We start from the raw sequence: 20,281 nt of genomic DNA on the forward strand, positions 1-20,281 counted from the left end.
AGAGTTGAAAACATTTTTTTTTGGACTTAGTCATTTTTCCGGCGTTTATCAGACTTTCAGATAGGGGAAATGTCAGTGAGCGTTCTGATTTTAGTTCCAGAGCGATTCGCCCAATGAGTCCTTGATATTTAGTAGTTTTCAGCCAATTTTCTGGATTTTTGAAAATTTCACTTTTTTATGAAAACATCCACTAAATGAGGGAAAAATATGTTTGAGGGTACCCCAGGTGAGTTCCAAATGTGTGTGGGTAGAATATATATCCCACGGGGGGGAAATTGAAAAAATTTGAAAAAAAATTTTTTTTGGACTTAGTCATTTTTCCGGCGTTTATCAGACTTTTAGATAGGGGAAATGTCAGTGAGCGTTCTGATTTCAGTTCCAGAGCGATTCGCCCAATGAGTCCTTGATATTTAGTCGTTTTCAGCCAATTTTCTGGATTTTTGAAAATTTCACTTTTTTGTGAAAATATCCACTAAATGAGGGAATAATATGTGTGAGGGTACCCCAGGAGAGTTCCAAATGTGTGTGGGTAGAATATATATCCCAAGGGGCTAAAATTGAAAAAAGTTGAAAACATTTTTTTTTTGGACTGTCATTTTTCCGGTGTTTATCAGACTTTCAGATAGGGGAAATGTCAGTGAGCGCTCCGATTTCAGTTCCAGAGCGATTCGCCCAATGAGTCCTTGATACTTAGTCGTTTTCAGCCAATATTTTGGATTTTTGAAAATTTCACTTTTTTGTGAAAATATCCACTAAATGAGGGAATAATATGTGTGAGGGTACCCCAGGAGAGTTCCAAATGTGTGTGGGTAGAATATATATCCCACGGGGCTAAAATTGAAAAAAGTTGAAAAAATTTTTTTTTTGGACTTAGTCATTTTTCCGGCGTTTATCAGACTTTCAGATAGGGGAAATGTCAGTGAGCGCTCCGATTTCAGTTCCAGAGCGATTCGCCCAATGAGTCCTTGATATTTAGTCGTTTTCAGCCAATTTTCTGGATTTTTGAAAATTTCACTTTTTTGTGAAAATATCCACTAAATGAGGGAATAAAATGTGTGAGGGTACCCCAGGAGAGTTCCAAATGTGTGTGGGTAGAATATATATCCCAAGGGGGGGAAAGTGAAAAGATTTGAAAACATTTTTTTTTTGGACTTAGTCATTTTTCCGGCATTTATCAGACTTTCAGATAGGGGAAATGTCAGTGAGCGTTCCGATTTCAGTTCCAGAGCAATTCGCCCAATGAGTACTTGATATTTAGTCGTTTTCAGCCAATTTTCTGGATTTTTGAAAATTTCACTTTTTTATGAAAACATCCACTAAATGAGGGAAAAATATGTTTGAGGGTACCCCAGGTGAGTTCCAAATGTGTGTGGGTAGAATATATATCACACGGGGGGGAAATTGAAAAAATTTGAAAAAAAATTTTTTTTGGACTTAGTCATTTTTCCGGCGTTTATCAGACTTTCAGATAGGGGAAATGTCAGTGAGCGTTCTGATTTCAGTTCCAGAGCGATTCGCCCAATGAGTCCTTGATATTTAGTCGTTTTCAGCCAATTTTCTGGATTTTTGAAAATTTCACTTTTTTGTGAAAATATCCACTAAATGAGGGAATAATATGTGTGAGGATACCCCAGGAGAGTTCCAAATGTGTTTGGGTAGAATATATATCCCACTGGGCTAAAATTGAAAAAAGTTGAAAAAATTTTTTTTTTGGACTTAGTCATTTTTCCGGCGTTTATCAGACTTTCAGATAGGGGAAATGTCAGTGAGCATTCTGATTTCAGTTCCAGAGCGATTCGCCCAATGAGTCCTTGATATTTAGTCGTTTTCAGCCAATTTTCTGGATTTTTGAAAATTTCACTTTTTTGTGAAAATATGCACTAAATGAGGGAATAATATGTGTGAGGGTACCCCAGGAGAGTTCCAAATGTGTGTGGGTAGAATATATATCCCACAGGGGTAAAATTGAAAAAAGTTAAAAAAAAAAAATTTTTTGTACTTAGTCATTTTTCCGTCGTTTATCAGACTTTCAGATAGGGGAAATGTCAGTGAGCATTCTGATTTCAGTTCCAGAGCGATTCGCCCAATGAGTCCTTGATATTTAGTAGTTTTCAGCCAATTTTCTGGATTTTTGAAAATTTAATTTTTTGTGAAAATATCCACTAAATGAGGGAATAATATGTGTGAGGGTACCCCAGGAGAGTTCCAAATGTGTGTGGGTAGAATATATATCCCACGGGGGAAAAATTGAAAAGAGTTGAAAACATTTTTTTTTTTGGACTTAGTCATTTTTCCGGCGTTTATCACACTTTCAGATAGGGGAAATGTCAGTGAGCGTTCCGATTTCAGTTCCAGAGCAATTCGCCCAATGAGTTCTTGATATTTAGCCGTTTTCAGCCAATTTTCTGGATTTTTGAAAATTTCACTTTTTTATGAAAACATCCACTAAATGAGGGAAAAATATGTTTGAGGGTACCCCAGGTGAGTTCCAAATGTGTGTGGGTAGAATATATATCCCATGGGGTGAAATTGAAAAAGTTGAAAAAAAATTTTTTTTTTACTTAGTCATCTTTCCGGCATTTATCAGACTTTCAGATAGGGGAAATGTCAGTGAGCATTCTGATTTCAGTTCCAGAGCGATTCGCCCAATGAGTCCTTGATATTTAGTCGTTTTCAGCCAATTTGCTGGATTTTTGAGAATTTCACTTTTTTGTGAAAATATCCACTAAATGAGGGAATAATATGTGTGAGGGTACCACAGGAGAGTTCCAAATGTGTGTGGGTAGAATATATATCCCACGGGGGTAAAATTGAAAAAAGTTGAAAAAATTTTTTTTTGGGACTTAGTCATTTTTCCGGCGTTAATCAGACTTTCAGATAGGGGAAATGTCAGTGAGCATTCCGATTTCAGTTCCAGAGCGATTCGCCCAATGAGTCCTTGATATTTAGTCGTTTTCAGCCAATATTTTGGATTTTAGAAAATTTCACTTTTTTGTGAAAATATCCACTAAATGAGGGAATAATATGTGTGAGGTTACTCCAGGAGAGTTCCATATGTGTGTAGGTAGAATATATATCCCTCGAGGGTAAAATTGAAAAAAGTTGAAAACATTTTTTTTTTTTGGACTTAGTCATTTTTCCGGCGTTTATCAGACTTTCAGATAGGGGAAATGTCAGTGAGCATTCTGATTTCAGTTCCAGAGCGATTCGCCCAATGAGTCCTTGATATTTAGTCGTTTTCAGCCAATTTTCTGGATTTTTGAAAATTTCACTTTTTTGTGAAAATATCCACTAAATGAGGGAATAATATGTGTGAGGGTACCCCAGGAGAGTTCCAAATGTGTGTGGGTAGAATATATATCCCACGGGGGAAAAATTGAAAAGAGTTGAAAACATTTTTTTTTTTGGACTTAGTCATTTTTCCGGCGTTTATCAGACTTTCAGATAGGGGAAATGTCAGTGAGCGTTCCGATTTCAGTTCCAGAGCAATTCGCCCAATGAGTCCTTGATATTTAGCCGTTTTCAGCCAATTTTCTGGATTTTTGAAAATTTCACTTTTTTATGAAAATATCCACTAAATGAGGGAAAAATATGTTTGAGGGTACCCCAGGTGAGTTCCAAATGTGTGTGGGTAGAATATATATCCCATGGGGGGGAAATTGAAAAAAGTTGAAAAAAAATTTTTTTTTTACTTAGTCATCTTTCCGGCATTTATCAGACTTTCAGATATGGGAAATGTCAGTGAGCGTTCTGATTTCAGTTCCAGAGCGATTCGCCCAATGAGTCCTTGATATTTAGTCGTTTTCAGCCAATTTTCTGGATTTTTGAAAATTTCACTTTTTTGTGAAAATATCCACTAAATGAGGGAATAATATGTGTGAGGTTACCCCAGGAGAGTTCCAAATGTGTGTAGGTAGAATATATATCCCACGGGGGTAAAATTGAAAAAAGTTGAAAACATTTTTTTTTTTTGGACTTAGTCATTTTTCCGGCGTTTATCAGACATTCAGATAGGGGAAATGTAAGTGAGCGTTCTGATTTCAGTTCTATAGCGATTCGCCCAATGAGTCCTTCATATTCGGTCGTTTTCAGCTAATTTTCTGGATTTTTGAAAATTTCACTTTTTTGTGAAAATATCCACTAAATGAGGGAATAATATGTGTGAGGGTACCCCAGGAGAGTTCCAAATGTGTTTGGGTAGAATATATATCCCACGGGGTTAAAATTGAAAAAAGTTGAAAAAAATTTTTTTTTGGACTTAGTCATTTTTCCAGCGTTTATCAGACTTTCAGATAGGGCAAATGTCAGTGAGCATTCCGACTTCAGTTCCAGACTGATTCGCCCAATGAGTCCTTGATATTTAGTCGTTTTCAGCCAATTTTCTGGATTTTTGAAAATTTCACTTTTTTGTGAAAATATCCACTAAATGAGGGAATAATATGTGTGAGGGTACCCCAGGAGAGTTCCAAATGTGTGTGGGTAGAATATATATCCCACGGGGCTAAAATTGAAAAAAGTTGAAAAAAATTTTTTTTGGGCTTAGTCATTTTTCCGGTGTTTATCAGACTTTCAGATAGGGGAAATGTCAGTGAGCGTTCTGATTTCAGTTCCAGAGCGATTTGCCCAATGAGTCCTTGATATTTAGTCGTTTTCAGCCAATTTTCTGGATTTTTGAAAATTTCACTTTTTTGTGAAAATATCCACTAAATGAGGGAATAATATGTGTGAGGGTACCCCAGGAGAGTTCCAAATGTGTTTGGGTAGAATATATATCCCACGGGGCTAAAATTGAAAAAAGTTGAAAAAAATTTTTTTTTGGACTTAGTCATTTTTCCGGCGTTTATCAGACTTTCAGATAGGGGAAATGTCAGTGAGCGTTCTGATTTCAGTTCCAGAGCGATTCGCCCAATGAGTCCTTGATATTTAGTCGTTTTCAGCCAATTTTCTGGATTTTTGAAAATTTCACTTTTTTGTGAAAATATCCACTAAATGAGGGAATAATATGTGTGAGGGTACCCCAGGAGAGTTCCAAATGTGTTTGGGTAGAATATATATCCCACGGGGTTAAAATTGAAAAAAGTTGAAAAAAAATTTTTTTTGGACTTAGTCATTTTTCCAGCGTTTATCAGACTTTCAGATAGGGGAAATGTCAGTGAGTGTTCTGATTTCAGTTCCAGAGCGATTCGCCCAATGAGTCCTTGATATTTAGTCGTTTTCAGCCAATTTTCTGGATTTTTGAAAATTTCACTTTTTTGTGAAAATATCCACTAAATGAGGGAATAATATGTGTGAGGGTACCCCAGGAGAGTTCCAAATGTGTGTGGGTAGAATATATATCCCACGGGTTTAAAATTGAAAAAAGTTGAAAAAAAATTTTTTTTGGACTTAGTCATTTTTCCAGCGTTTATCAGACTTTCAGATAGGGGAAATGTTAGTGAGCGTTCAGATTTCAGTTCCAGAGTGATTCGCCCAATGAGTCCTTGATATTTAGTCGTTTTCAGCCAATTTTCTGGATTTTTGAAAATTTCACTTTTTTGTGAAAATATCCACTAAATGAGGGAATAATATGTGTGAGGGTACCCCAGGAGAGTTCCAAATGTGTGTGGGTAGAATATATATCCCACGGGGGTAAAATTGAAAAAAGTTGAAAAAATTTTTTTTTTGGACTTAGTCATTTTTCCGGCGTTTATCAGACTTTCAGATAGGGGAAATGTCAGTGAGCATTCTGATTTCAGCTCCAGAGCGATTCGCCCAATGAGTCCTTGATATTTAGTTGTTTTCAGCCAATTTTCTGGATTTTTGAAAATTTCACTTTTTTGTGAAAATATCCACTAAATGAGGGAATAATATGTGTGAGGGTACCCCAGGAGAGTTCCAAATGTGTTTGGGTAGAATATATATCACACGGGGCTAAAATTGAAAAAAGTTGAAAAAAATTTTTTTTTGGACTTAGTCATTTTTCCGGCGTTTATCAGACTTTCAGATAGGGGAAATGTCAGTGAGCGTTCTGATTTCAGTTCCAGAGAGATTCGCCCAATGAGTCCTTGATATTTAGTCGTTTTCAGCCAATTTTCTGGATTTTTGAAAATTTCACTTTTTTGTGAAAATATCCACTAAATGAGGGAATAATATGTGTGAGGGTACCCCAGGAGAGTTCCAAATGTGTTTGGTTAGAATATATATCCCACGGGGCTAAAATTGAAAAAAGTTGAAAAACTTTTTTTTTTGAACTTAGTCATTTTTCCGGCGTTTATCAGACTTTCAGATAGGGGAAATGTCAGTGAGCATTCTGATTTCAGTTCCAGAGCGATTCGCCCAATGAGTCCTTGATATTTAGTCGTTTTCAGCCAATTTTCTGGATTTTTGAAAATTTCACTTTTTTGTGAAAATATCCACTAAATGAGGGAATAATATGTGTGAGGGTACCCCAGGAGAGTTCCAAATGTGTGTGGGTAGAATATATATCCCACGGGTTTAAAATTGAAAAAAGTTGAAAAAAATTTTTTTTTTCGACTTAGTCATTTTTCCAGTGTTTATCAGACTTTCAGATAGGGCAAATGTCAGTGAGCATTCCGACTTCAGTTCCAGACCGATTCGCCCAATGAGTCCTTGATATTTAGTCGTTTTCAGCCAATTTTCTGGATTTTTGAAAATTTCACTTTTTTGTGAAAATATCCACTAAATGAGGGAATAATATGTGTGAGGGTACCCCAGGAGAGTTCTAAATGTGTGTGGGTAGAATATATATCCCACGGGTTTAAAATTGAAAAAAGTTGAAAAAAAATTTTTTTTGGACTTAGTCATTTTTCCAGCGTTTATCAGACTTTCAGATAGGGGAAATGTCAGTGAGCATTCTGATTTCAGTTCCAGAGCGATTCGCCCAATGAGTCCTTGATATTTACTTGTTTTCAGCCAATTTTCTGGATTTTTGAAAATTTCACTTTTTTGTGAAAATATCCACTAAATGAGGGAATAATATGTGTGAGGGTACCCCAGGAGAGTTCCAAATGTGTGTGGGTAGAATATATATCCCACGGGTTTAAAATTGAAAAAAGTTGAAAAAAATTTTTTTTTGGACTTAGTCATTTTTCCAGCGTTTATCAGACTTTCAGTTAGGGCAAATGTCAGTGAGCATTCCGACTTCAGTTCCAGACCGATTCGGCCAATGAGTCCTTGATATTTAGTCGTTTTCAGCCAATTTTCTGGATTTTTGAAAATTTCATTTTTTTGTGAAAATATCCACTAAATGAGGGAATAATATGTGTGAGGGTACCACAGTAGAGTTCCAAATGTGTTTGTGTAGAATATATATCCCACGGGGCTAAAATTGAAAAAAGTTGAAAAACTTTTTTTTTTGAACTTAGTCATTTTTCCGGCGTTTATCAGACTTTCAGATAGGGGAAATGTCAGTGAGCGTTCTGATTTCAGTTCCAGAGCGATTCGCCCAATGAGTCCTTGATATTTAGTCGTTTTCAGCCAATTTTCTGGATTTTTGAAAATTTCACTTTTTTGTGAAAATATCCACTAAATGAGGGAATAATATGTGTGAGGGTACCCCAGGAGAGTTCCAAATGTGTTTGGGTAGAATATATATCCCACGGGGTTAAAATTGAAAAAAGTTGAAAAAAAATTTTTTTTGGACTTAGTCATTTTTCCAGCGTTTATCAGACTTTCAGATAGGGGAAATGTCAGTGAGTGTTATGATTTCAGTTCCAGAGCGATTCGCCCAATGAGTCCTTGATATTTACTCGTTTTCAGCCAATTTTCTGGATTTTTGAAAATTTCACTTTTTTGTGAAAATATCCACTAAATGAGGGAATAATATGTGTGAGGGTACCCCAGGAGAGTTCCAAATGTGTGTGGGTAGAATATATATCCCACGGGTTTAAAATTGAAAAAAGTTGAAAAAAATTTTTTTTTGGACTTAGTCATTTTTCCAGCGTTTATCAGAATTTCAGTTAGGGCAAATGTCAGTGAGCATTCCGACTTCAGTTCCAGACCGATTCGGCCAATGAGTCCTTGATATTTAGTCGTTTTCAGCCAATTTTCTGGATTTTTGAAAATTTCACTTTTTTGTGAAAATATCCACTAAATGAGGGAATAATATGTGTGAGGGTACCACAGTAGAGTTCCAAATGTGTTTGTGTAGAATATATATCCCACGGGGCTAAAATTGAAAAAAGTTGAAAAACTTTTTTTTTTGAACTTAGTCATTTTTCCGGCGTTTATCAGACTTTCAGATAGGGGAAATGTCAGTGAGCGTTCTGATTTCAGTTCCAGAGCGATTCGCCCAATGAGTCCTTGATATTTAGTCGTTTTCAGCCAATTTTCTGGATTTTTGAAAATTTCACTTTTTTGTGAAAATATCCAGTAAATGAGGGAATAATATGTGTGAGGGTACCCCAGGAGAGTTCCAAATGTGTTTGGGTAGAATATATATCCCACGGGGTTAAAATTGAAAAAAGTTGAAAAAAAATTTTTTTTGGACTTAGTCATTTTTCCAGCGTTTATCAGACTTTCAGATAGGGGAAATGTCAGTGAGTGTTCTGATTTCAGTTCCAGAGCGATTCGCCCAATGAGTCCTTGATATTTACTCGTTTTCAGCCAATTTTCTTGATTTTTGAAAATTTCACTTTTTTGTGAAAATATCCACTAAATGAGGGAATAATATGTGTGAGGGTACCCCAGGAGAGTTCCAAATGTGTTTGGGTAGAATATATATCCCACGGGGCTAAAATTGAAAAAAGTTGAAAAACTTTTTTTTTTGAACTTAGTCATTTTTCCGGCGTTTATCAGACTTTCAGATAGGGGAAATGTCAGTGAGCGTTCTGATTTCAGTTCCAGAGCGATTCGCCCAATGAGTCCTTGATATTTAGTCGTTTTCAGCCAATTTTCTGGATTTTTGAAAATTTCACTTTTTTGTGAAAATATCCACTAAATGAGGGAATAATATGTGTGAGGGTACCCCAGGAGAGTTCCAAATGTGTGTGGGTAGAATATATATCCCACGGGTTTAAAATTGAAAAAAGTTGAAAAAAATTTTTTTTTTGGACTTAGTCATTTTTCCAGTGTTTATCAGACTTTCAGATAGGGCAAATGTCAGTGAGCATTCCGACTTCAGTTCCAGACCGATTCGCCCAATGAGTCCTTGATATTTAGTCGTTTTCAGCCAATTTTCTGGATTTTTGAAAATTTCACTTTTTTGTGAAAATATCCACTAAATGAGGGAATAATATGTGTGAGGGTACCCCAGGAGAGTTCTAAATGTGTGTGGGTAGAATATATATCCCACGGGTTTAAAATTGAAAAAAGTTGAAAAAAAATTTTTTTTGGACTTAGTCATTTTTCCAGCGTTTATCAGACTTTCAGATAGGGGAAATGTCAGTGAGCGTTCAGATTTCAGTTCCAGAGTGATTCGCCCAATGAGTCCTTGATATTTAGTCGTTTTCAGCCAATTTTCTGGATTTTTGAAAATTTCACTTTTTTGTGAAAATATCCACTAAATGAGGGAATAATATGTGTGAGGGTACCCCAGGAGAGTTCCAAATGTGTGTGGGTAGAATATATATCCCACGGGGGTAAAATTGAAAAAAGTTGAAAAAAATTTTTTTTTGGACTTAGTCATTTTTCCGGCGTGTATCAGACTTTCAGATAGGGGAAATGTCAGTGAGCGTTCTGATTTCAGTTCCAGAGCGATTCGCCCAATGAGTCCTTGATATTTAGTTGTTTTCAGCCAATTTTCTGGATTTTTGAAAATTTCACTTTTTTGTGAAAATATCCACTAAATGAGGAAATAATATGTGTGAGGGTACCCCAGGAGAGTTCCAAATGTGTGTGGGTAGAATATATATCCCACGGGTTTAAAATTGAAAAAAGTTGAAAAAAATTTTTTTTTCGACTTAGTCATTTTTCCAGCGTTTATCAAACTTTCAGATAGGGCAAATGTCAGTGAGCATTCCGACTTCAGTTCCAGACCGATTCGGCCAATGAGTCCTTGATATTTAGTCGTTTTCAGCCAATTTTCTGGATTTTTGAAAATTTCACTTTTTTGTGAAAATATCCACTAAATGAGGGAATAATATGTGTGAGGGTACCACAGTAGAGTTCCAAATGTGTTTGTGTAGAATATATATCCCACGGGGCTAAAATTGAAAAAAGTTGAAAAACTTTTTTTTTTGAACTTAGTCATTTTTCCGGCGTTTATCAGACTTTCAGATAGGGGAAATGTCAGTGAGCGTTCTGATTTCAGTTCCAGAGCGATTCGCCCAATGAGTCCTTGATATTTAGTCGTTTTCAGCCAATTTTCTGGATTTTTGAAAATTTCACTTTTTTGTGAAAATATCCACTAAATGAGGGAATAATATGTGTGAGGGTACCCCAGGAGAGTTCCAAATGTGTTTGTGTAGAATATATATCCCACGGGGCTAAAATTGAAAAAAGTTGAAAAACTTTTTTTTTTTAACTTAGTCATTTTTCCGGCGTTTATCAGACTTTCAGATAGGGGAAATGTCAGTGAGCGTTCTGATTTCAGTTCCAGAGCGATTCGCCCAATGAGTCCTTGATATTTAGTCGTTTTCAGCCAATTTTCTGGATTTTTGAAAATTTCACTTTTTTGTGAAAATATCCACTAAATGAGGGAATAAGATGTGTGAGGGTACCCCAGGAGAGTTCCAAATGTGTTTGGGTAGAATATATATCCCACGGGGTTAAAATTGAAAAAAGTTGAAAAAAAATTTTTTTTGGACTTAGTCATTTTTCCAGCGTTTATCAGACTTTCAGATAGGGGAAATGTCAGTGAGTGTTCTGATTTCAGTTCCAGAGCGATTCGCCCAATGAGTCCTTGATATTTAGTCGTTTTCAGCCAATTTTCTGGATTTTTGAAAATTTCACTTTTTTGTGAAAATATCCACTAAATGAGGGAATAATATGTGTGAGGGTACCCCAGGAGAGTTCCAAATGTGTTTGGGTAGAATATATATCCCACGGGGCTAAAATTGAAAAAAGTTGAAAAACTTTTTTTTTTGAACTTAGTCATTTTTCCGGCGTTTATCAGACTTTCAGATAGGGGAAATGTCAGTGAGCGTTCTGATTTCAGTTCCAGAGCGATTCGCCCAATGAGTCCTTGATATTTAGTCGTTTTCAGCCAATTTTCTGGATTTTTGAAAATTTCACTTTTTTGTGAAAATATCCACTAAATGAGGGAATAATATGTGTGAGGGTACCCCAGGAGAGTTCCAAATGTGTTTGGGTAGAATATATATCCCACGGGGTTAAAATTGAAAAAAGTTGAAAAAAAATTTTTTTTGGACTTAGTCATTTTTCCAGCGTTTATCAGACTTTCAGATAGGGGAAATGTCAGTGAGTGTTCTGATTTCAGTTCCAGAGCGATTCGCCCAATGAGTCCTTGATATTTAGTCGTTTTCAGCCAATTTTCTGGATTTTTGAAAATTTCACTTTTTTGTGAAAATATCCACTAAATGAGGGAATAATATGTGTGAGGGTACCCCAGGAGAGTTCCAAATGTGTTTGGGTAGAATATATATCCCACGGGGCTAAAATTGAAAAAAGTTGAAAAACTTTTTTTTTTGAACTTAGTCATTTTTCCGGCGTTTATCAGACTTTCAGATAGGGGAAATGTCAGTGAGCGTTCTGATTTCAGTTCCAGAGCGATTCGCCTAATGAGTCCTTGATATTTAGTCGTTTTCAGCCAATTTTCTGGATTTTTGAAAATTTCACTTTTTTGTGAAAATATCCACTAAATGAGGGAATAATATGTGTGAGGGTACCCCAGGAGAGTTCCAAATGTGTTTGGGTAGAATATATATCCCACGGGGTTAAAATTGAAAAAAGTTGAAAAAAAATTTTTTTTGGACTTAGTCATTTTTCCAGCGTTTATCAGACTTTCAGATAGGGGAAATGTCAGTGAGCGTTCTGATTTCAGTTCCAGAGCGATTCGCCCAATGAGTCCTTGATATTTAGTCGTTTTCAGCCAATTTTCTGGATTTTTGAAAATTTCACTTTTTTGTGAAAATATCCACTAAATGAGGGAATAATATGTGTGAGGGTACCCCAGGAGAGTTCCAAATGTGTGTGGGTAGAATAAATATCCCACTGGGTAAAATTGAAAAAAGTTTAAAAAAATTTTTTTTTGGACTTAGTCATTTTTCCGGCGTTTATCAGACTTTCAGATAGGGGAAATGTCAGTGAGCGTTCTGATTTCAGTTCCAGAGCGATTCGCCCAATGAGTCCTTGATATTTAGTCGTTTTCAGCCAATTTTCTGGATTTTTGAAAATTTCACTTTTTTGTGAAAATATCCACTAAATGAGGGAATAATATGTGTGAGGGTACCCCAGGAGAGTTCCAAATGTGTTTGGGTAGAATATATATCCCACGGGGTTAAAATTGAAAAAAGTTGAAAAAAAATTTTTTTTGGACTTAGTCATTTTTCCAGCGTTTATCAGACTTTCAGATAAGGGAAATGTCAGTGAGCGTTCTGATTTCAGTTCCAGAGCGATTCGCCCAATGAGTCCTTGATATTTAGTCGTTTTCAGCCAATTTTCTGGATTTTTGAAAATTTCACTTTTTTGTGAAAATATCCACTAAATGAGGGAATAATATGTGTGAGGGTACCCCAGGAGAGTTCCAAATGTGTGTGGGTAGAATATATATCCCACAGGTTTAAAATTGAAAAAAGTTGAAAAAAATTTTTTTTTGGACTTAGTCATTTTTCCAGCATTTATCAGACTTTCAGATAGGGCAAATGTCAGTGAGCATTCCGACTTCAGTTCCAGACCGATTCGCCCAATGAGTCCTTGATATTTAGTTATTTTCAGCCAATTTTCTGGATTTTTGAAAATTTCACTTTTTTGTGAAAATATCCACTAAATGAGGGAATAATATGTGTGAGGGTACCCCAGGAGAGTTCCAAATGTGTTTGTGTAGAATATATATCCCACGGGGCTAAAATTGAAAAAAGTTGAAAAACTTTTTTTTTTTAACTTAGTCATTTTTCCGGCGTTTATCAGACTTTCAGATAGGGGAAATGTCAGTGAGCGTTCTGATTTCAGTTCCAGAGCGATTCGCCCAATGAGTCCTTGATATTTAGTCGTTTTCAGCCAATTTTCTGGATTTTTGAAAATTTCACTTTTTTGTGAAAATATCCACTAAATGAGGGAATAATATGTGTGAGGGTACCCCAGGAGAGTTCCAAATGTGTTTGGGTAGAATATATATCCCACGGGGCTAAAATTGAAAAAAGTTGAAAAACTTTTTTTTTTGAACTTAGTCATTTTTCCGGCGTTTATCAGACTTTCAGATAGGGGAAATGTCAGTGAGCGTTCTGATTTCAGTTCCAGAGCGATTCGCCCAATGAGTCCTTGATATTTAGTCGTTTTCAGCCAATTTTCTGGATTTTTGAAAATTTCACTTTTTTGTGAAAATATCCAATAAATGAGGAAATAATATGTGTGAGGGTACCCCAGGAGAGTTCCAAATGTGTGTGGGTAGAATATATATCCCACGGGTTTAAAATTGAAAAAAGTTGAAAAAAATTTTTTTTTCGACTTAGTCATTTTTCCAGCGTTTATCAGACTTTCAGATAGGGCAAATGTCAGTGAGCATTCCGACTTCAGTTCCAGACCGATTCGGCCAATGAGTCCTTGATATTTAGTCGTTTTCAGCCAATTTTCTGGATTTTTGAAAATTTCACTTTTTTGTGAAAATATCCACTAAATGAGGGAATAATATGTGTGAGGGTACCACAGTAGAGTTCCAAATGTGTTTGTGTAGAATATATATCCCACGGGGCTAAAATTGAAAAAAGTTGAAAAACTTTTTTTTTTGAACTTAGTCATTTTTCCGGCGTTTATCAGACTTTCAGATAGGGGAAATGTCAGTGAGCGTTCTGATTTCAGTTCCAGAGCGATTCGCCCAATGAGTCCTTGATATTTAGTCGTTTTCAGCCAATTTTCTGGATTTTTGAAAATTTCACTTTTTTGTGAAAATATCCACTAAATGAGGGAATAATATGTGTGAGGGTACCCCAGGAGAGTTCCAAATGTGTTTGTGTAGAATATATATCCCACGGGGCTAAAATTGAAAAAAGTTGAAAAACTTTTTTTTTTGAACTTGGTCATTTTTCCGGCGTTTATCAGACTTTCAGATAGGGGAAATGTCAGTGAGTGTTCTGATTTCAGTTCCAGAGCGATTCGCCCAATGAGTCCTTGATATTTAGTCGTTTTCAGCCAATTTTCTGGATTTTTGAAAATTTCAATTTTGTGAAAATATCCACTAAATGAGGGAATAATATGTGTGAGGGTACCCCAGGAGAGTTCCAAATGTGTTTGGGTAGAATATATATCCCACGGGGTTAAAATTGAAAAAAGTTGAAAAAAAATTTTTTTTGGACTTAGTCATTTTTCCAGCGTTTATCAGACTTTCAGATAGGGGAAATGTCAGTGAGTGTTCTGATTTCAGTTCCAGAGCGATTCGCCCAATGAGTCCTTGATATTTAGTCGTTTTCAGCCAATTTTCTGGATTTTTGAAAATTTCACTGTTTTGTGAAAATATCCACTAAATGAGGGAATAATATGTGTGAGGGTACCCCAGGAGAGTTCCAAATGTGTTTGGGTAGAATATATATCCCACGGGGCTAAAATTGAAAAAAGTTTAAAAACTTTTTTTTTTGAACTTAGTCATTTTTCCGGCGTTTATCAGACTTTCAGATAGGGGAAATGTCAGTGAGCGTTCTGATTTCAGTTCCAGAGCGATTCGCCCAATGAGTCCTTGATATTTAGTCGTTTTCAGCCAATTTTCTGGATTTTTGAAAATTTCACTTTTTTGTGAAAATATCCACTAAATGAGGGAATAATATGTGTGAGGGTACCCCAGGAGAGTTCCAAATGTGTTTGGGTAGAATATATATCCCACGGGGTTAAAATTGAAAAAAGTTGAAAAAAAATTTTTTTTGGACTTAGTCATTTTTCCAGCGTTTATCAGACTTTCAGATAGGGGAAATGTCAGTGAGCGTTCTGATTTCAGTTCCAGAGCGATTCGCCCAATGAGTCCTTGATATTTAGTCGTTTTCAGCCAATTTTCTGGATTTTTGAAAATTTCACTTTTTTGTGAAAATATCCACTAAATGAGGGAATAATATGTGTGAGGGTACCCCAGGAGAGTTCCAAATGTGTTTGTGTAGAATATATATCCCACGGGGCTAAAATTGAAAAAAGTTGAAAAACTTTTTTTTTTGAACTTAGTCATTTTTCCGGCGTTTATCAGACTTTCAGATAGGGGAAATGTCAGTGAGCGTTCTGATTGCAGTTCCAGAGCGATTCTCCCAATGAGTCCTGGATATTTAGTCGTTTTCAGCCAATTTTCTGGATTTTTGAAAATTTCACTTTTTTGTGAAAATATCCACTAAATGAGGGAATAATATGTGTGAGGGTACCCCAGGAGAGTTCCAAATGTGTTTGGGTAGAATATATATCCCACGGGGCTAAAATTGAAAAAAGTTGAAAAACTTTTTTTTTTTAACTTAGTCATTTTTCCGGCGTTTATCAGACTTTCAGATAGGGGAAATGTCAGTGAGCGTTCTGATTTCAGTTCCAGAGCGATTCGCCCAATGAGTCCTTGATATTTAGTCGTTTTCAGCCAATTTTCTGGATTTTTGAAAATTTCACTTTTTTGTGAAAATATCCACTAAATGAGGGAATAATATGTGTGAGGGTACCCCAGGAGAGTTCCAAATGTGTTTGGGTAGAATATATATCCCACGGGGCTAAAATTGAAAAAAGTTGAAAAACTTTTTTTTTTGAACTTAGTCATTTTTCCGGCGTTTATCAGACTTTCAGATAGGGGAAATGTCAGTGAGCGTTCTGATTTCAGTTCCAGAGCGATTCGCCCAATGAGTCCTTGATATTTAGTCGTTTTCAGCCAATTTTCTGGATTTTTGAAAATTTCACTTTTTTGTGAAAATATCCACTAAATGAGGAAATAATATGTGTGAGGGTACCCCAGGAGAGTTCCAAATGTGTGTGGGTAGAATATATATCCCACGGGTTTAAAATTGAAAAAAGTTGAAAAAAATTTTTTTTTCGACTTAGTCATTTTTCCAGCGTTTATCAGACTTTCAGATAGGGCAAATGTCAGTGAGCATTCCGACTTCAGTTCCAGACCGATTCGGCCAATGAGTCCTTGATATTTAGTCGTTTTCAGCCAATTTTCTGGATTTTTGAAAATTTCACTTTTTTGTGAAAATATCCACTAAATGAGGGAATAATATGTGTGAGGGTACCACAGTAGAGTTCCAAATGTGTTTGTGTAGAATATATATCCCACGGGGCTAAAATTGAAAAAAGTTGAAAAACTTTTTTTTTTGAACTTAGTCATTTTTCCGGCGTTTATCAGACTTTCAGATAGGGGAAATGTCAGTGAGCGTTCTGATTTCAGTTCCAGAGCGATTCGCCCAATGAGTCCTTGATATTTAGTCGTTTTCAGCCAATTTTCTGGATTTTTGAAAATTTCACTTTTTTGTGAAAATATCCACTAAATGAGGGAATAATATGTGTGAGGGTACCCCAGGAGAGTTCCAAATGTGTTTGGGTAGAATATATATCCCACGGGGCTAAAATTGAAAAAAGTTTAAAAACTTTTTTTTTTGAACTTAGTCATTTTTCCGGCGTTTATCAGACTTTCAGATAGGGGAAATGTCAGTGAGCGTTCTGATTTCAGTTCCAGAGCGATTCGCCCAATGAGTCCTTGATATTTAGTCGTTTTCAGCCAATTTTCTGGATTTTTGAAAATTTCACTTTTTTGTGAAAATATCCACTAAATGAGGGAATAATATGTGTGAGGGTACCCCAGGAGAGTTCCAAATGTGTTTGGGTAGAATATATATCCCACGGGGTTAAAATTGAAAAAAGTTGAAAAAAAATTTTTTTTGGACTTAGTCATTTTTCCAGCGTTTATCAGACTTTCAGATAGGGGAAATGTCAGTGAGCGTTCTGATTTCAGTTCCAGAGCGATTCGCCCAATGAGTCCTTGATATTTAGTCGTTTTCAGCCAATTTTCTGGATTTTTGAAAATTTCACTTTTTTGTGAAAATATCCACTAAATGAGGGAATAATATGTGTGAGGGTACCCCAGGAGAGTTCCAAATGTGTGTGGGTAGAATAAATATCCCACTGGGTAAAATTGAAAAAAGTTTAAAAAAATTTTTTTTTGGACTTAGTCATTTTTCCAGCGTTTATCAGACTTTCAGATAGGGGAAATGTCAGTGAGTGTTCTGATTTCAGTTCCAGAGCGATTCGCCCAATGAGTCCTTGATATTTAGTCGTTTTCAGCCAATTTTCTGGATTTTTGAAAATTTCACTGTTTTGTGAAAATATCCACTAAATGAGGGAATAATATGTGTGAGGGTACCCCAGGAGAGTTCCAAATGTGTTTGGGTAGAATATATATCCCACGGGGCTAAAATTGAAAAAAGTTTAAAAACTTTTTTTTTTGAACTTAGTCATTTTTCCGGCGTTTATCAGACTTTCAGATAGGGGAAATGTCAGTGAGCGTTCTGATTTCAGTTCCAGAGCGATTCGCCCAATGAGTCCTTGATATTTAGTCGTTTTCAGCCAATTTTCTGGATTTTTGAAAATTTCACTTTTTTGTGAAAATATCCACTAAATGAGGGAATAATATGTGTGAGGGTACCCCAGGAGAGTTCCAAATGTGTTTGGGTAGAATATATATCCCACGGGGCTAAAATTGAAAAAAGTTGAAAAACTTTTTTTTTTGAACTTAGTCATTTTTCCGGCGTTTATCAGACTTTCAGATAGGGGAAATGTCAGTGAGCTTTCTGATTTCAGTTCCAGAGCGATTCGCCCAATGAGTCCTTGATATTTAGTCGTTTTCAGCCAATTTTCTGGATTTTTGAAAATTTCACTTTTTTGTGAAAATATCCACTAAATGAGGGAATAATATGTGTGAGGGTACCCCAGGAGAGTTCCAAATGTGTGTGGGTAGAATATATATCCCACGGGTTTAAAATTGAAAAAAGTTGAAAAAAATTTTTTTTTGGACTTAGTCATTTTTCCAGCGTTTATCAGACTTTCAGATAGGGGAAATGTCAGTGAGCATTCCGACTTCAGTTCCAGACTGATTCGGCCAATGAGTCCTTGATATTTAGTCGTTTTCAGCCAATTTTCTGGATTTTTGAAAATTTCACTTTTTTGTGAAAATATCCACTAAATGAGGGAATAATATGTGTGAGGGTACCCCAGGAGAGTTCCAAATGTGTTTGTGTAGAATATATATCCCACGGGGCTAAAATTGAAAAAAGTTGAAAAACTTTTTTTTTTGAACTTAGTCATTTTTCCGGCGTTTATCAGACTTTCAGATAGGGGAAATGTCAGTGAGCGTTCTGATTGCAGTTCCAGAGCGATTCTCCCAATGAGTCCTGGATATTTAGTCGTTTTCAGCCAATTTTCTGGATTTTTGAAAATTTCACTTTTTTGTGAAAATATCCACTAAATGAGGGAATAATATGTGTGAGGGTACCCCAGGAGAGTTCCAAATGTGTTTGGGTAGAATATATATCCCACGGGGCTAAAATTGAAAAAAGTTGAAAAACTTTTTTTTTTGAACTTAGTCATTTTTCCGGCGTTTATCAGACTTTCAGATAGGGGAAATGTCAGTGAGCGTTCTGATTTCAGTTCCAGAGCGATTCGCCCAATGAGTCCTTGATATTTAGTCGTTTTCAGCCAATTTTCTGGATTTTTGAAAATTTCAATTTTTTGTGAAAATATCCACTAAATGAGGGAATAATATGTGTGAGGGTACCCCAGGAGAGTTCCAAATGTGTTTGGGAAGAATATATATCCCACGAGGTTAAAATTGAAAAAAGTTGAAAAAAAATTTTTTTTGGACTTAGTCATTTTTCCAGCATTTATCAGACTTTCAGATAGGGGAAATGTCAGTGAGCATTCTGATTTCAGTTCCAGAGCGATTCGCCCAATGAGTCCTTGATATTTAGTCGTTTTCAGCCAATTTTCTGGATTTTTGAAAATTTCACTTTTTTGTGAAAATATCCACTAAATGAGGGAATAATATGTGTGAGGGTACCCCAGGAGAGTTCCAAATGTGTGTGGGTAGAATAAATATCCCACGGGGTAAAATTGAAAAAAGTTTAAAAAAATTTTTTTTTGGACTTAGTCATTTTTCCAGCGTTTATCAGACTTTCAGATAGGGGAAATGTCAGTGAGCATTCTGATTTCAGTTCCAGAGCGATTTGCCCAATGAGTCCTTGACATTTAGTTGTTTTCAGCCAATTTTCTGGATTTTTGAAAATTTCACTTTTTTGTGAAAATATCCACTAAATGAGGGAATAATATGTGTGAGGGTACCCCAGGAGAGTTCCAAATGTGTTTGGGTAGAATATATATCCCACGGGGCTTAAATTGAAAAAAGTTGAAAAAAATTTTTTTTTTGGATTTAGTCATTTTTCCGGTGTTTATCAGACTTTCAGATAGGGGAAATGTCAGTGAGCGTTCTGATTTCAGTTCCAGAGCGATTTGCCCAATGAGTCCTTGATATTTAGTTGTTTGCAGCCAATTTTCTGGATTTTTGAAAATTTCACTTTTTTGTGAAAATATCCACTAAATGAGGGAATAATATGTGTGAGGGTACCCCAGGAGAGTTTCAAATGTGTTTGGGTAGAATATATATCCCACGGGGCTTAAATTGAAAAAAGTTGAAAAAAATTTTTTTTTTGGATTTAGTCATTTTTCCGGCGTTTATCAGACTTTCAGATAGGGGAAATGTCAGTGAGCGTTCTGATTTCAGTTCCAGAGCGATTCGCCCAATGAGTCCTTGATATTTAGTCGTTTTCAGCCAATTTTCTGGATTTTTGAAAATTTCACTTTTTTGTGAAAATATCCACTAAATGAGGGAATAATATGTGTGAGGGTACCCCAGGAGAGTTCCAAATGTGTGTGGGTAGAATATATATCCCACGGGTCTAAAATTGAAAAAAGTTGAAAAAATTTTTTTTTTGGACTTAGTCATTTTTCCGGCGTTTATCAGACTTTCAGATAGGGGAAATGTCAGTGAGCATTCTGATTTCAGTTCCAGAGCGATTTGCCCAATGAGTCCTTGATATTTAGTCGTTTTCAGCCAATTTTCTGGATTTTTGAAAATTTCACTTTTTTGTGAAAATATCCACTAAATGAGGGAATAATATGTGTGAGGGTACCCCAGGAGAGTTCCAAATGTGTGTGGGTAGAATAAATA

This window comes from Phyllobates terribilis, unplaced genomic scaffold, assembly GCF_046119375.1.
Source record: "Phyllobates terribilis strain yellow unplaced genomic scaffold, ASM4611937v1 Scaffold_4__5_contigs__length_816908805, whole genome shotgun sequence".
Taxonomy (NCBI): domain Eukaryota; kingdom Metazoa; phylum Chordata; class Amphibia; order Anura; family Dendrobatidae; genus Phyllobates; species Phyllobates terribilis.